At 44.4% G+C, this 16,880-nt stretch overlaps 1 protein-coding gene and 1 non-coding gene across 3 annotated transcripts in view; one reads left to right on the top strand and one right to left on the bottom strand.

Moving 5' to 3' along the window:
* The window catches only part of LOC126457257 (zinc finger protein 395), a 528,326-nt gene that overhangs the window by 271,409 nt on the left and 240,037 nt on the right, over positions 1-16,880 (top strand). The gene's annotated exons all lie outside the window — the stretch shown is intronic.
* Trnat-ugu (transfer RNA threonine (anticodon UGU)) lies at positions 2,090-2,164 on the bottom strand. The gene has a single exon. It is a non-coding gene; the product is annotated as a tRNA-Thr (tRNA).

The following is a 16,880-nucleotide window of genomic DNA, read 5'->3' on the forward strand; positions in this document are numbered from 1 at the left end:
TCGCACTTAATTTTACCACCTCCCAACACTACTGGCGAGCACTAGTTAAAACGGCAGCGGCATAGCACATAAAAGAAAAATTGGTTACGCCTTTTAAGGGGCACATTCAGTGTGGTCAGTGCCGGTTTTCGGAACAAGAACCGCTGATGATCCCTCAAGAAGACCCTCAGTTTCCCTCACGAGACTGGCTACGCTCCTACATCGTTCTACTGAGTGCTGACAGTGAATCACGTTGAAATCTTAAATTCAGACTCGGATTGTTTCAGAGGGAGCAGGTATTAACGGAATTGAAACCTAGCTGCTTTATTAAAATTGTTACAGATGAAGAAAGAGTATAGTTGCGTTTGTCTTGGTTTTTCAGTCACGTTAAGTAGGTTTGAGTGCCGTTTTCGGCGCTAATCGTGCTTTATTACTTTAAATTCCACTATTGAAATTTCGGTATTTTCTAATTCCCAATGATGTTAGCAGCTGTCAACACGACTAAATGTTTCAGTCATGCGCGAAACCAATACAAGTATTAGTATACAATAAAGCGAAAGTAATGTTACAGCGCACTCAATGTAGACAGAAGCCGTCTAAGCTCAGCCCTTTTAATGTTCTTACTTCACGTTGGTGAATGCTAATGTTGAAGATCTGACAGCTTGAAATTGACTGACTACGTTTGGAAATGTAAATTTATATAAAGTACACTCAATGGAGAAAGTATCATTAAAAAAGAAACAAAATGTGTGTAGTGGATGACGCACCTTTGTTTTTGTTCATGTGGTTCCTCGGACTGGGCACTCCTTACATATGTCATTTCTCTTTTTCCAAATAGCAGATACCTGGAAACTGTAAAACTCTCAGCGCTGCAGTTTGAAACGAAGGGAACGGTTTCTTAGTAGTAATAAGCATGTGGCTGCATGGTAATAGTCAAAACACAGCGCGGATTCTGGTGGCAGGCTTGCTGGCAGTTGAGCTTATGGGCGGTAAGCACCAGGGAAAAGACCGCTTCTCCACTTTCTGGCAAGGCCGTTTTTGCTATAAACGCAACGAAGTCATGGAGTCAGTTAAACACGACGTACATTTTTTTCTATTCGTCGATTTGTACCATTCCTGTCCAAACGATCTCTGAATTCACGAAGTGAATTTTCGCAGTAGTTAAAACTCTAGAATTGTATCTGGAATGTGCGCAGTTAAAATCCTAGTCTATCTACTGTGGTTTAGGTTTTCCACAGTTTCTCTTAATCTCTTCGACCGAATAGTAAGTCTTGAGGCAATTACCTACAATATCTTTGTCCATGGAGTTCTACCTATCCCGTCGTCAACAAAGAATCAAACTCTGGAAACGTTTTTCATGGCCTCCATATAGGGCTGCGGTGTGCTCGAGCTTATTTCGCAGGTGAATAAGACGCCATGGGTAGCGCCAAACATTCTTCGCTGTATAAGAGCAGCTAGGGTGTGTCGTCATGGAGATAGGCCCTGCTTTGCTAGATATTGTAGTATTATATTAATAGACATATAACTGATCACCGATTGCGTGATGTTTCAGTGTATGGTTGATAAAACCGGCGTTTGATCGATTCTGTGTTGAACCACGAAACCATCATCTGGTAGCCGACGTACTGCACAGCCCCCTGACATTTGGGCGTTCCACTACCTGCCACAACGGAAGCTAACCAAGTTGATTCCCTGAACCAGAAGATTTCGTTCGTCATTTGTCATGCCAATAGTTTAGTTATACTGCCTTGGTCCAGTGGTACGGCTCTGCCGTCTGCGTCGCTTCTACATCTACATACGTACCCCGCAAGCGGTCGTATGGTGCGCGGCGGAGGGTACCCTGTACCGCTACAAGTAATCTCCTTTTCTCTTTCCTTTCGCAAATAGACCGAGGGCAAAGTGAGTATCTGTATGTCTCTGTACTAGCCCCAGTCTCTCTAATCTTACCTTCGTGGTCCTTATGCGAATTAAACTCTGTAAGACTTGCATGTTGTTCGAACCTACCGGTAACAAATCCACCAACTCGTCACTGAATTAAATGATAATTAAATGAACACCGTAGCTGCAAACAGGCGTTGATATACTTCATTGGGGACATGTTGAAAATGTGTGCCCCGACCGGGACTCGAACCCGCGATCTCCTGCTTACATGGCAGACGCTCTATCCATCTGAGCCACCGAGGGCACAGAGGATATTGCGCCTGCAGGGACTTATCCCTTGCACGCTCCCCGTGGGAGCCACATTCCCAACATGTCCACACCACTACATTCGTAGTTTGCCTAATAGATGTTGCCTGTTTGCAGCTGGGGTGTCCATTTAATTATCATTTCACTCTAGCGAAAGCTGCATGGTCATCAACGGTAACTGTTCTTTCGGGAACAGATACTACCTTCATATATCGTCAATGAATTGCTTCGATGTCTTCCTTTAATGCGATCTGGTGCAGATCCCAAACACTCAAGCACTACTGAAGAATAGGTCGCAGTAGCGTCCCCATGAGATCTCCTTTACAAGTGAACCACTCTGTCCTAAAATTCTCCCAATAAACCGAAGTCGACCATTCGCCTTCCCTACCTCAACCTTCCCACGCTCATTCCACTTCCTATTTAAACTACGCAACAGTGTCAAGCAGGACACTAGTAACACTATAACCGAACATTACGGGTTTATTCATCCGCATTTACATTTTTCCACTTTTAGGGCTAGCTGCCATCCGTCACACCACCTGGAAATTTTTTCTAAGTTATCTTGTATCCTCCTACACTCACTCAGTGCTGACACCCTTAGCCAGATAATTTTTGCATATAGAGAATAGCAGCAGTCCTATCACACTTTTCTGTGGAATTCCTGACGATACCCTTGTCTCTGCTTAGCAATCGCCGTGGAGAACAAGGTACTGGTTTCTGTTACTTACCAACTTTTCCAGCTACTCGCGTAGTGGGAACTTATTCCCCATGCTCGTACCTTCGTGAATAGTTGCAGTGCGGCACCATGCCAAATGTTGTTTGGAAATCTAGAAAACCGAGCGAGGTGGCGCAGTGGCTAGCACAATGGACTCGCATTCGGGAGGACGACGGTTCAATCCCGCGTCCGGCCATTCTGATTTAGGTTTTCCGTGATTTCCCTAAATCGCTCCAGGTAAATGCCGGGATGGTTGCTGTGAAAGGGCACGGCCGACTTCCTTCCCCGCCCTCCCTTCATCCGATGAGGCCGATGACGTCGCTGTCTGGTCTCCTTCCCCAAACAACGAACCAACCAAATCTAGAAATATAAAATCCGCCTTTTGCGCTTCATCGGTAGTCGCTAGGACATCGCGTGAGAAAAGGACAAGCTTGAGTTTCGTACGACGGACGAGCGATGCTTTCTAATACCGCGCTGATCTGTGAACGGAAGCTTTGTCCCCTCAAGGAAATTTATTATATTCAAACTGAGAATATGTTCGAAATTCTGCAGCAAATGAATGTTAGGGACATTGATCTGTAATTTTGCGCGTCCCTTCTTTTACCTTTGTTATATACATTAGTCACCTGCGCCCTTTTTTTTGTTTCAGTCGCTTGGGACTTTGCGCTGGGCGAGAGATTCGCGATAAACGCAAGCTACGTAAAGGTCCCGTATGCTGGAAGGACTTGTGCAGCTCTACGTGCCGTTATTACATAGGAATCATTACCGGCATGTAGTGGCTGGCACGGCTTTCTACAGATGAACTGCCAATGTATTTGCGTCGGTCTCGCTCATTTCTTTCAGCGGGCATATTTTTGAGTAGCGATCTCGACCGCGCTGCGTTCGTGAAAGTAGCTGGCGACAAGTAGCGCTGGCGCAGGCGGGGGCCGTGCCGCGCCGGGCGTTGAGGCAGCGCGTCAGCTGTGCGCCGCTGCGGGCTGTGCCGGCCGCGGCAGGATGCGGGCAGCGGCCGCGGAGCCGCTTCCGGAGCGCCGCCGTCCTCTCGCGCGCCGCTGCCACGTCTTTGGCCGCCACACCTCCTCCCACATTACTTTCCACATCGCGGGAAAACATCGCTTCCGAGGATTTTATCCTTCTTCTTCTTCTTCTTCTTGCGTTACGGCCTCTGTAGGACCACGGGTAGCCCCTTCGTGGACTGCATTTTCCTCTTCTTCTCCCAGAACCTCTTCATTCTTTCTGTTCTCCTCTCCCGCTCTTCTTCCGAGATCTTCAGTTTCCGTTTCTCCTGGCGGCTCCACTGGTGACATTCTAATCTTTTTCTGTATTCTTCTCTGTCATTGATCTCCGGCATATTTGTCGGTGTATATTTGTTCCTCCAATTTTCCTTTCCTTCGACCTTGATCCCCAATTCCAACCAGTCCTTCCGAAGTTCAACAATCCACTTGGTTCCAGTCTTTCCCCTTGTCCTCCCTGTTGTTTCCCACACTCTCTTCGTCATTCTGTCCATACTCATCCTAACTACATGCCCAGCAAACATTGCCCTTTTGAGTCTGATTTTCCCGGATATTGTTCTCATGTTCCGGTACAATTCTTCCCTAGGTCTTCGCATCCACCTCTTTTGGGACCTAGTATTTTTCTCAGTATTTTTCTCTCTTCTTTCTCTAGTTGTTCTACCCCATTTCTTCCTAGTGTCATCGTCTCAGCAGCATATAATACTGCATTCCTTACTGTTGCCTTGTAGTGGCTTATCTTTGCCTCTGTGGATATATTACTTTTATTGTATACCTCTCTCGTCATCCAGAAGGCTGACCTCATCTTCTTTATCCTCTCTGTTATTCCCTCCTTGCTCCTGTTCCTTCCTGTTATAAATTCTCCCAGGTATTTAAATTTGTCCACCATTTGCACAGTGCCTTCCGGTGTTTCCCAGGATTTTATCCCCAAATATCCCTCGCAGTTCGTCGGACGTGCTTGGTACGGCGCTTACCGCTAAGATTTGTAGTTCCATCTCTTTCTTTCTCTCTGCACCGATGAGCTTTGTGGTTCTCTCTCTCTCTCTTTCTCTCTCTCTATCTCTCTCTCTCTTTTCTCTTTCCTCCTTTCTCTTTCCTCCTTTCTCTCTGTCCACTTCTGTCGTTTGCTTGTCAGTAGAGTTGCGCTCTTCCAAAACTACGGTTGGGTAGTTGTGGCACGCTACGCAAATGACGCAGTAAATGTAGGATTACCAGTACCGTTGGAATCATTGGCAGGGAAAGAAACATACGAGTTCGACGAAGTACTGAAACGATGGTTGATATGTTTGTTTTTTGTCGCCGCTTTTTTATTTTCGTTTTTGTTCAGTAAACATCGTTTTCTAGCGCTATGCGATAAATTTGTATTTTGTTCTTTATTTTTACTGCAACATCCCTGTGACTTAGGAAGTCGGGATTATAAAACAGATAAGAGACAATGAACACGTGCCCGTGTTTAAGACAATATCAAATATACAATCACATGACTTAAAAGATGAGCCACGGAGATTTCAGTACCCTAGAAACATAAATTACGATCTAAAGGTGATTTTAAAAGGTGGCACAGACTTTTTTTTTAAGGCTATAATTTGCAATATGAAAGTGATTTACAAGGGCAGGAATTCGTTACGAACCCAAATAACACAAGGAACACAAGTTAATTAATACAATTTATTCACAAGCAAATTTAAAAAAAAAAACCTTTTTTTCGCCTATACATGACAGGTTAAATGTCTACCAAACGGACAGTGACGCCAGGCTGCCCTGGGAAAAAGGTGGCTTAACTTAAAATGCCGGAAGCAGCAGACCAGCCGTCCAAAACAACACCTAAACGCCGCGGCCCAGCCGGGAGTCACTTCCCATTAGACGACACGTCACAGCTTCTGTGCACCGAACCAGAACGTGGCGCCACTCCCACACACCCCCAACTCGCAGATAACTGGAACACGAACAGACCGCAGAAAACACGGCAAACACCAACCAAACAGCAATTACTATAAATTAAGATATCAATAAACAACAATATAAATGAAGAACCAATAAATGCTTTCAATAGAAGCGACAAGTTTTACAGCAATATCAATGCTGTAAAACATTTAAACTAAGAACTGTACACAAATCCAATGCTGAAAATATAGTATCAGACCTTTACACTCTCATAGTTGGCCAAACAATATTTCCACGTATGATTAAGGCCGACAATGTGTACAAAGATGAAATGGAAAAAAATTCAAGATAATATCAGTTTATTCAAATGCACAACTTCACAACGATACTAGGTTTTGCGCACTTTAATTTGGTTGCGTAGGTCTACAATGTAGCTGCCAGTTGTGTAAGCTTGGTATGCAGAAAATTACAACTAGACTATGACCTAATATCTTCAATACCTTACAGTTACTACGTCATTTGGGAACACTGATTTTTTAAAGGAAGTAGTGACTGGTGTTCTCCATGCGGTCACACACCTTGCCGGCTGCTCTTACTTCAGGAACACGTACGTTAGGGCAACCAACCAACAAGTACACTCGCTGCAAAACGAAGGCACCAAAATGACTTACACCTTCGTGGTACGAGATGGTCTCGAGGGATGGGTCTCTCCGGGTAATCAGGCACCAAGGCAATGCGACGAGCAGCGCCCGGAGTTGACATCAGGCAGGCCCACCACAAACTCGCGACCGTCTTGCAAGGTAGACCGGCCGCGCAGCTGCTGACGGAGCCCGCGTGTTTTCCTCTTTCGTCCCCGCGAGCACGTCCTTCCGCCTCGTAGAGCGTCCGATCCCAACTGCCGCGACGGCAAACAGCCCCCAGATCACAACAGGGGCAAAGATCGTAGTACAGCCGGGTAATCGATAGTCGCGCCAGAGAGATGGTGTGCCAGAAAAGGCGCACCACGGCTCAGTCCCCTTGTTCTACGATACAAAATCAACAATTTTCGAATAAAACTTGAATTCAACGTTGACAGCTTCAATTTTTGTTTAAATACTATTGTTTTTAAGTAGCACACAGGAGGATAACTATATAGGACATGAATATTGCCTAGGTTACGCTGCCCGTTCTATACCCTCACTCAGTTTCTACACGGTTTGCCGCTTCCAGTTTTTAGGGGAATCTAGTATGACAGTGATCGCACGTGTAAAGAAAGTGATCGTTATAAGGTGATGCCTGATAAGTATGCATCACACCTAATGTACAGGTAATACGGATACGACCTTAAGTGACAAAAGCTTCTAGCAAAATTACCGTAGTTTGCGCGTGCTTATGACAGTTTACGGTAGGTTACGGTGGTTTTACAACTCTTCTTACTAGACTGATCAAAAGCGAGAACTCTAGAGGGTCACACGCACCCCTATCCAGATTACACAAATGTTCCATTTTAGAGGGCATTAAGCCATGCACAACAGTTCCTTGAAACAGCACATGATCAAATAGAATCGTTTGTCAGTAGTGATCAGTTGGTATGTAGACGGTAAAACTCGAGGTACCTACCACTAGCTAAAGAAAAAATTTCGGAAAGTAGCGTAGAAAAGTGTCTGTCGGACCCTGGTAAGAGTAGCAACATTTTCAAAAGACCGAGGGAGAACCTGCGACCAATGTCCACGTGTAGGCGGTGCCGTTGTAAACGGAGAGTCGACCCATGACCTCAGTCGAGCCTAAAGTTACCCTAAGTTCTCTACCATTTCTCATGGTATCTATAGCACTCGCAGTACAGCGCTTACGGCGACGATGTTACTCTCACCGCCTTCGACGAGAGGCTGCCGAGATGCTAGACCCTTAACTCAGAAGAGGGATATCGTAGTTTATAGCTCACACATCTACCCGAGAACAGCGTGTAATGTTATGTGAGCCTCATTGCACTTTTCTTAACTTATTTGTGCCTAATTTTATTCTGAGAAGCTCAGTAATTTATGTAAATACTATATATGTAAATTTGATTCAAAAAGTACTGGAAGTGAAGTGTAGCGCAGCTGGACAGCAAGAAACTCGTTAGAGCGCAATTCCCGCAACGTTAGTCGTAGTGAACCTTTGAGTATGGACTCAAAAAAGACGATTGATTTATTTGAAAAAAAGAGGACTGTTAATCTGTATCTTGTGGAAAGAGGACGTGTTGCTAGGCCGTCGCTCAGAACGTATTGTTACATTTAATGAAAATTGCTATTTTAGTGATAAAACCGAGTAAAGTATGTGTAAGAGTTGCCAAACGTTCATGTATACAAATTTTCTGGAAGTGAAGAAATATCTTGTTTTTGGAAAAGGAGGTGAACTTCATTGCCGTCGCCGGCTATCAATCGACAGAATTGTAAGTGTACAAAGTTCACTAAAACACAGGAAAGGAAAAGCATTCTCTGTAGTTTTCATTCAATACGTAACAACCTCTCATCATTGCTTAATTGTAGTAATTGGATTATGTTCGTGTATAATAGTATGGTGCCGAACTCCACTGACCAATTTTGATGCAACAGGACGTGTAGTTTGAAGAAAGTTTGTGTGCCAAGCAATCTTCTTTACTCACGAAAAGCAGATTGCTGTTTGATCTTACTTACTTTCAACAGTGGTCCCTTAGGTATAAAAAGCTACGGCCAAGTAACCAACAGAGTCGCATTTTAAATCTTAAAGAACAATAACATCCTCCAAATTATAATACGTCACCAACTGGTGCAGACGCTGATCCTTTAAGGAGGCAGCAACCAAATTCCAGGTACCAGTTACAACTTGAAGTCTCAATCAAAAATCAATTTCTTATTTCTTCCCCCCTCCCCCCCCCCCTCTCTCTCTCTCTCTCTCTCTCTAAACACGTATATAAATATTCATATTATTACGATAAAAGTCATTTTATAAGCGTTGATTCATCTTTAGCATTTCAAAACAGTACCTCTGACTTTCTATACTAAAGACATGGTGTCCAATGGCGAAACATCAAACTTCTGTCAGGGAGGCCACCAGTCCCAACTAAAAGTTTTGTTGAAACCGTAGTTTTCATTCAATTATTAATAGAGTTACTACACTGTGATCCATCTTTATAGTTGTGCGGATTGCCTGAAATATTGCAAGGAGAAACGGATATGCAATTCGTGTAATTAATCGTGGTGACTCTGATGAGATATTCTGCTTTGTAGCTTTATGTTGAAAAGGCATTGGAAACGAAGGTAGGGGTCAACGCCCCATCGCCGGCCGCTGTGGCCGAGCGGTTCCAGGCGCTTCAGTCCGGAACCGCGCTACTGCTACTGTCGCAGGTTAGAGCCCTGCTTCGAGCATGGATGTGTGTGATGTCCTTAGATTAGTTAGGTTTAAGTAGTTCTAAGTCTAGGAGACTGATGACCTCCGATGATAAGTCCCTTAGTGCTCAGAGCCATTTGAACCATTTTTCAACCTCCCATCGATGACGAGGTGATTAGAGGAAGGCTAGGAAAGGATTCCGACTATGTCCTTACAAAAGAACCATCCAGGGTTTTGCCTTAACCCTTCTAGGGAAACCGCGAATAAGCTATGCTGGATGTGGATTTGAACCGCCGTTCTCCCGAGAAAGAGAGACCGGACTCTTACTTCGGTGCCATCTGGCTCGGTTGCACATAGCTTCCTCCTCTGTGAGAGCACTCAGGAGGCCACTGCATTAATGTCCCCATCAACAGCGGCACACAACCTCTCTCTCGGAGAGTTTTGGCATTTAACACACCCTCTGGTGATGAGAAGTTGCGCGCCTCGCGTCTCTAACTCCCGCTGACCTAAGGTGAGTGACTGGAATTTCTTTTACCACCTGGATTAAATGTGGATACAGGTTGACTCAGTTGGACCGCACTAGTACCACGTTACTCGAGCAGTTTACTTAAAAAGTTTGACCCTTGTACAAGTTTAAATTCTTGTAAATGCTGTCGGATAGCATTATAAATATATTGAAATGTGATTTGTAGACCAACTCACCTGACAACTACATGATGCTTACACTGGACAACATGTCGGAACGTGTTACCTAAGTTCTGCTTCATGGAAGACGTGCGACTCGCACTGTTTGCTTTGGAATGCAGGCTGTTGCCATCAGTTACGTATTAAGCGCAGCGGTCGCGTTGTGGTCAAAATATTCTTTCCAGAAAAGGCACTGATAAAGAATACTTCTCTTAGCTCGGGGGCTATTTCGGATATCTCTTCGTTAATGGGACTTTGTGCGTTGTAGCTAATGTGAAAAGATATGACTCCTCCTGTTAATGCCTCTAGCATGACGGTAATATTAGATACAATGAATGGCGCTGGTCATTAAGAGAGTGAAAATTACGTCTCTTTCTTACAAGGGAATCTGTGCGTCCGAGTTTGTTGTGCTTATGGATGAAGGTTGCAAGAAACTTCATTTTATACTGCATTCTATTACAAAGATGCATTCATACGAAGCATAAATCCGGTTAAAATTTTGTGGCTAGAAATTGTAATCAACAAAATTCATTCTCGACATTGTTAGCCGGCCACTGTGACCGAGCGGTTCTAGTCGCTTCAGTCTGGAACCGCGCGACCGCTACGGTCACAGGTTCGAATCCTGCCTCGGGCATGGATGTGTGTGATGTCCTTAGGTTAGTTAGGTTTAAGTAGTTCTAAGTTATAGGGGACTGATGACCTCAGAAGTTAAGTCCCGTAGTGCTCAGAGCCATTTGAACCATTTTTTGGACATTGTTATAATAATAATAATAATAATAATAATAATGGTTGAGAAGTATTGAGTTACAGCACACTTTTCCGTAAACGAGTATGATTGATATTACACCATTATGTCACAGAAGTGTAGTCCTCAATGCAGGAAAATATCGAATGACGAGGGAGACCGTATTGTACACATGAAAAAGAAGGAAAAAATGCACCCCTTTGTAGGCAATTATATCATGTACTTTTTTTACGCCAAATACTTTTGTGATTAGTATTATTAACTTTAAGCCACCCGCTCTGTTCTGTAGTAAAACTACGAGGTATGTGATAAATGAGAAACCTTGATGCACCATTTGAGGCGCCGTAGTATTACTTGAGACAGCCTATGAACAGATCAGACATTCAAATATCACACGTTCGGACGTCCCAGTGTAGCTCTATACCAACTAGTACTCGGCCATCTATCCATCCGGTGCAAATACAGAGAATAAGGCCGATTCCCAACGAGAAAGTGCACCAATCTCCGGATTGGTATAGGCGCTGCATCCTAAGCCACCTTTAACACTCATTTGGGAAGACTACAGTTTAAACCTGCGTCCAGTCATTCCAGATTTAGGCTTCCCGTGACTTTCCTAAATCACTCCAGGAACAAGCCGGAATGGTTCCTTCAAAAGAGCGCGGCCGGTTTTCTTGGCCATTCTTGACACATTCCGAGCTTGTGCTCCGTCCCTAATGAACTTGACGTCGACGAGACGTTAAGCTCAATCTTCCTTCCTTCCTTTAACATTCAGTAGCAAGGCGTAAGTATCATTTGACAGGAACAGACGGGAGAAACTTGAGTGCATAATGTACCCACTGCCGCACACCGTAAGATTGATCACGGAGTATTAGAAACAGATGTAGATACTACTGTTCATGTTTCGTGCTCTCTCATAAACACCATGTGAAAGGCCATTCCTCAACGACGTATCTTGACCCTCTTCCATTGCATTCCACAACGTTTTGTTCCAACATTCATATGCTGTTCTTTAATGCTTACTATTTGCGTATTGTCGTACATTCTAAAGGTGGCAGGGGTAAAATACAGGAAGCGAAAGGCTATTTACAATTTGTACAGAAACCAGATGGCAGTTATAAGAGTCGATGGGTATGAAAGGGAAGCAGTGGTTGGGAAGGAAGTGAGACAGGGTTGTAGCCTATCCCCGATGTTATTCAATCTGTATATTGAGCAAGCAGTAAAGGAAACAAAAGAAAAATTTGGAGTAGGTATTAAAATCCAGGGAGAAGAAATAAAAACTTTGAGGTTCTCGATGACATTGTAATTCTGTCAGAGACAGCAAAGGACTTGGAAGAGCAGCTGAACTGAATGGACAGTGTCTTGAAAGGAGGATATAAGATTAACATCAACAGAAGCAAAACGATGGTAATGGAATGTAGTCGAATTAAGTGGGGTGATGCTGAGGGAATTAGATTAGGAAATGAGACACTTAAAGTAGTAAAGGAGTTTTGCTATTTGGGGAGCAAAATAACTGATGATGGTCGAAGTAGAGAGGATATAAAATGTAGACTGGCAATGGCAATGAAAGCGTTTCTGAAGCAGAGAAATTTGCTAACATCGAGTCTAGATTTAAGTGTCAGGAAGTCGTTTCTGAAAGTATTTGTATGGAGTGTAGCCATGTATGGAAGTGAAACGTGGACGATAAATAGTTTGGACAAGACGAGAATAGAAGATTTCGAAATGTGGTGCTACAGAAAAATGTTGAAGATTAGGTGGGTAGATCACGTAACTAATGAGGAGGTATTGAATAGGATTGGGGAGAAGAGGAGTTTGTGGCACAACTTGACTAGAAGAAGGGACCGGTTGGTAGGACATGTTCTGAGGCATCAAGGGATCACAAATTTAGCATTGGAGGGCAACGTGGAGGGTAAAAATCGTAGAGGGAGACCAAGAGATGAACACACTAAACAGATACAGATGGATGTAGATTGCAGTAGGTACTGGGAGATGAAGAAGCTTGCACAGGATAGAGTAGCATGGAGAGCTGCATCAAATCAGTCTCAGGACTGAAGACAACAACAACAACAACAACAACAACAACATTGTCGTACATTTACTCTGTGGTATAAAGTGATTGGGTCATAGGTTATAACATACTTGGTACCGCTTTTAGCACAGTATATTTATTATTTGCTTTATGACTTAGTTTTTTCGCCAGAGTGGTAGATACCTTAATTATACCGGAACACGGAATTGTTTTGACTTCCGCCAGGGACGAAGGCGGCGCTTTGTTTGGGTTAGTCACTGCCTGCCTATCCGTTTCGTCAGGAGCAGGGTCTGTCCCCTCGCCGCGGCTCGGTTTTCTGCGGAAGTTTCGTGCGTGGCTCAGGATTTCCCGGACAAATTACTTCTGCGAAATGCTAGCCACTAGTAGTTGCTGCAGTATATTTCGCAGAAAGCGTCGTCGTCGCAATCAGCAACTACCGCCTGTACTTGTACAAAGTGTGCGTTCTTTCTTTATTTTATCACTAACTACTTTTTACCCGGACTTCACCCGCACACTGCACATCTCATTCACGACACTTAGTTCACGCGCTAAACAACACCAATAAGAAACGAATTAAAGTACTCCAAATCAACAAAAGACAGTAAAGAAATATCAGGCGGTTACAAGTAAAGTACCGCTAATCGAAGAGGTTCAGTGTAAGCCGTAATTATCGTATGGCTGCGAAACTTGGTAGATATTCTAACGCGTTAATGCGGAACTAGTTCCTATTTTGGCTACCAGGTGCAAATCTGGCACTGTGGATGCAACAAAGACGCATAGAAATGTTTCCACGTTTAACGGATCAGGAACGGGACGTGGGCAAAAAGGGTCAAACAAGTGAGGAAGGTATAATATTGATTTTATTACTAACCGCTGCTTACACCATTTGTTCTATATAAGCACCAGATACTTCGACGAGATGCTGCATCTATGAAACGACGTGATCAACAGTTACCCACAGCAGCTTCGGCGGTATCTGAGAAATGTCTTCCAATATACTGACCTAAGATCAGGTACAGACCAACCGTGTCCCTGTAAACGGGTTGTTTTAAATAGCCTCAGAGCGAAAAGACACATGGATTCAGATCAGGTGATCTTTCAGGTCATGCATCTCAGGAGATGACACGTTCGTGGAAGGTTGCACTAAGCAGGTCTTTCACTGGGCCAACGACATAAGCTGTTGCTCTTCCAAAGCAGGAATCACATGCTGTACAAAGAGGTCTCGATGACGTACGGACGTCTCGGTAAACCTGAGAGCTCCGCTATGTGCAATTTCTTCAAAGAAAAACGGATCGAGACTGAAGGTGTTAGTAAACCACACTGTACTTTCACATATGGTGAGTTTAATGGCCTTCGTTCACAACATACATCTTAACAGTACTCCAAATTTGGCAGTTCTGTGTATTCACTGCACGCTGTAGTGTAAAATGTGCGTCGTCACTCCATAGAATATTGCTCGGCCACGAGTCATCATCTTCGATCCGTGCCAGAATGTGAAGAGGAAAATTCAGAACGTTGCTGCGGATCATGAGGTTTCAGATGCTCCACCGTCTGGATGTTGTACGGGTACCAGTGTAAAATAGACCGCAAAACTTTCCGTACTGCTGATCATGGGATGGACAGTTCTCATGACACAATGTGCTGCATGGTCCTTCCTTCGTTCTTTCCTACTCAGTAACGCATCCACCATAAACCACTACTGACACCTCCAATTTCGGTCACAGTGACATATATGTCTGAGAGTGGTTATCACACGTCCACGTCGAACATAGGCGGTGTTCAGATTAATGTGACTAGGTCGTGTAACTGGGGCAAGAAAGCTAACGAAAGGCAACAACTCCGTAACGAGCCGCAGGTGCCCGTGCGTCCCTTATACCAAAATAATCAGAAGGTGTCCCTGAAAAACGTATGAAAGTTTGTTGATGGAGTTCTGGTTCCGTCTGTATGTTACTGAGTCCGTTCCGTGTTAATGCGACTTCATCAGTGAATAGTATCGGCGAAAGCACGTGACGGTTTCTATGTAACCAGCTCGCGCACGGCTGCGGCCGGTGTAAGACGCTGCACACCTTCGACCATAAATATAATAGACTGGCCCTGACGTCATTTTCGTGGCTCCAACATCTCTGGCCTAAAGTCACGTGAATGTTGGCAAAACATGGTTGTTTCGTGTTGCGCTTATGGCTGTACTCTGCGTTTTGTCGGGGGAAATGGCATTACATTTCACGTGTGTTTCTATGATAGTGCAGATGCGTTTATTGAAATATGCTGAAGTGACTTTTATATGTTTTTTACACTTGAAATAGAGTATCACGTAAATTATAGTGTTCAAAGTGATGCCTGTAAAGTCAGACTCATATTACATTTTGGGAAGTATCTGTGATAATTCGGTTACAGAAGTAAGTATAACTGTTTCTCGTTCCTACTCATAGGTTCCGTAAGGATGAAAACCGAAGGCAGCTTTGGATACAGGCCCTGAAACGGAAAAAAACTTTAAGCCATCTGCACATACGCGCCTTTTTGTATATGCAAGTGAGATTATAATAAGGTAAGAGCACCTATAGTCGACACACGAAGAGAATTTTTTTCTATCTTCTAATACTATTAAATAAATGTAGGCTCCAAAATTATTTTTTGAAACTTCAAAATCTCGCGTTTCATCTAAAATACCATTTTTTTTAAACTGATAGTTTAAACTTTTGTAAAAATAGTAGGAACTGAACCTTCGAAGTACACCTAAAATTGATACTCTAAAATGGACCTGCTCCTAAAGTCAACAATTTTGGCACCTATAGTTGACATAATTCCCATATCCCATTTTCTTTGATAAGTGACTAGAGCTCAAAACGCGGCGAATCTAATATTTAAAGTTTTGACACGAGCCCACTCTTACTGTTTGAAAGAATTTTAACGACATTTTACTTTAATTGATAGTTTATAGTAATTTCGTCCCGCTGCCAACCAGAGGGGCGTTCGATGTATTTGTTAGATTTTATAAATGGTACTGTGAACAAATCCAGTTCAAATGTAGTTCTGAGATAATTTTTCGCAAGTAAAAAAGTAATTTTTGTTGGAAGCGTTTGGCAGTCAATTGAGAAATGTGTGTAAAATACGATACAAACATAGGATGGCAGACCGCTGATTTGAAATCCCGCCACGTTTTGCCAACAGTCACGTGGTTTATGTTGGAGCCACGCCAGCCCTATAGCTTCTGCACAGCAAGGCCAGTCTACTAGCACCTATGGTCGAAGTTGAACACAGAGAGTTGTCGGCAGTCGTACTGGTGGTGACCCCGCGTGACCGGCCCGGCAGCTGGCAGCTGGCGGCTGGCAGCTGGCCTGTGACACGTTGCCCCGCGTGCACTGTGCCCTGAGGCTGCGCTGCCGCTAATTGTGGACTGCCCGTCAGCGCCGGCAAGGACAGCTCCGGGCTGGCCGCGCGTGGGAGGCGCCGCAAGGCCGCGGCAGCGCCGGCGATCCGCCTTGTTGTGGCCCGCTCCTCCTCTGCCCTCTGTCAGCGCCCAGCCTCCCACAAACGCTGCCTGCAGCACCACCCACCACGCGCTTGCCTTTCCATCTCTTCCGTGCCACCTCCCACCCCCCCCCCCCCCCCAAATCCTCCTAAGACAGCATCCACATATGTTGCTGAATGTACCTAGAAAAAAAAAAAAAGGTACGTGGTTCACGAGATATGACGTCATAAACACTGACTGCGTGAAAAACTACCGCGTCACGCATGACTTTTTACTTTATTACTTCTTTACTGCTAACTCTATTCATAACATACGTCGCAGACAATAGGCACATACATCAGTGGACGTAGGTGCAAAATTATATCAGTGTGCAGCACATAGTTGAGGAGATACGACGCCATAACATACGGTGCAGACAGTAGGCACATATGTAGTGGATGATGATGATGATGTCCCATACTCCGAGGAGCGTAGGGAACGATGCGGGAGACCCGCACCGCTGTATTAGGCAATGTCCTAGTGGAGGTGGTTTGCCATTGCCTTCCTCCGACCGTAATGGGGATGAATGATGATGATGATGAAGACGACACAACAACACCCAGTCATCTCGAGGCAGGAAAAATCGCTGGTCCCGCCGGGAATCGAATCCGGGATCCCGTGCGTGGGAAGCGTGAACGCTACCGCAAGACCACGAGCTGAGTGGATATAGCTGCACAATTCCGAGGGTTGGAAATTAGTGGCAACTACTTATTCACAACCGATACAAAAGAGTTTAATGTTTGCACCTGTTACTGACCTTCAGAGTAGTCACCAGCGTTGTGTATAACCCGTTGCTAGCGATGTGGGAGGCGTAG

This window comes from Schistocerca serialis, chromosome 2 (genome assembly GCF_023864345.2).
Source record: "Schistocerca serialis cubense isolate TAMUIC-IGC-003099 chromosome 2, iqSchSeri2.2, whole genome shotgun sequence".
NCBI lineage: Eukaryota > Metazoa > Arthropoda > Insecta > Orthoptera > Acrididae > Schistocerca > Schistocerca serialis.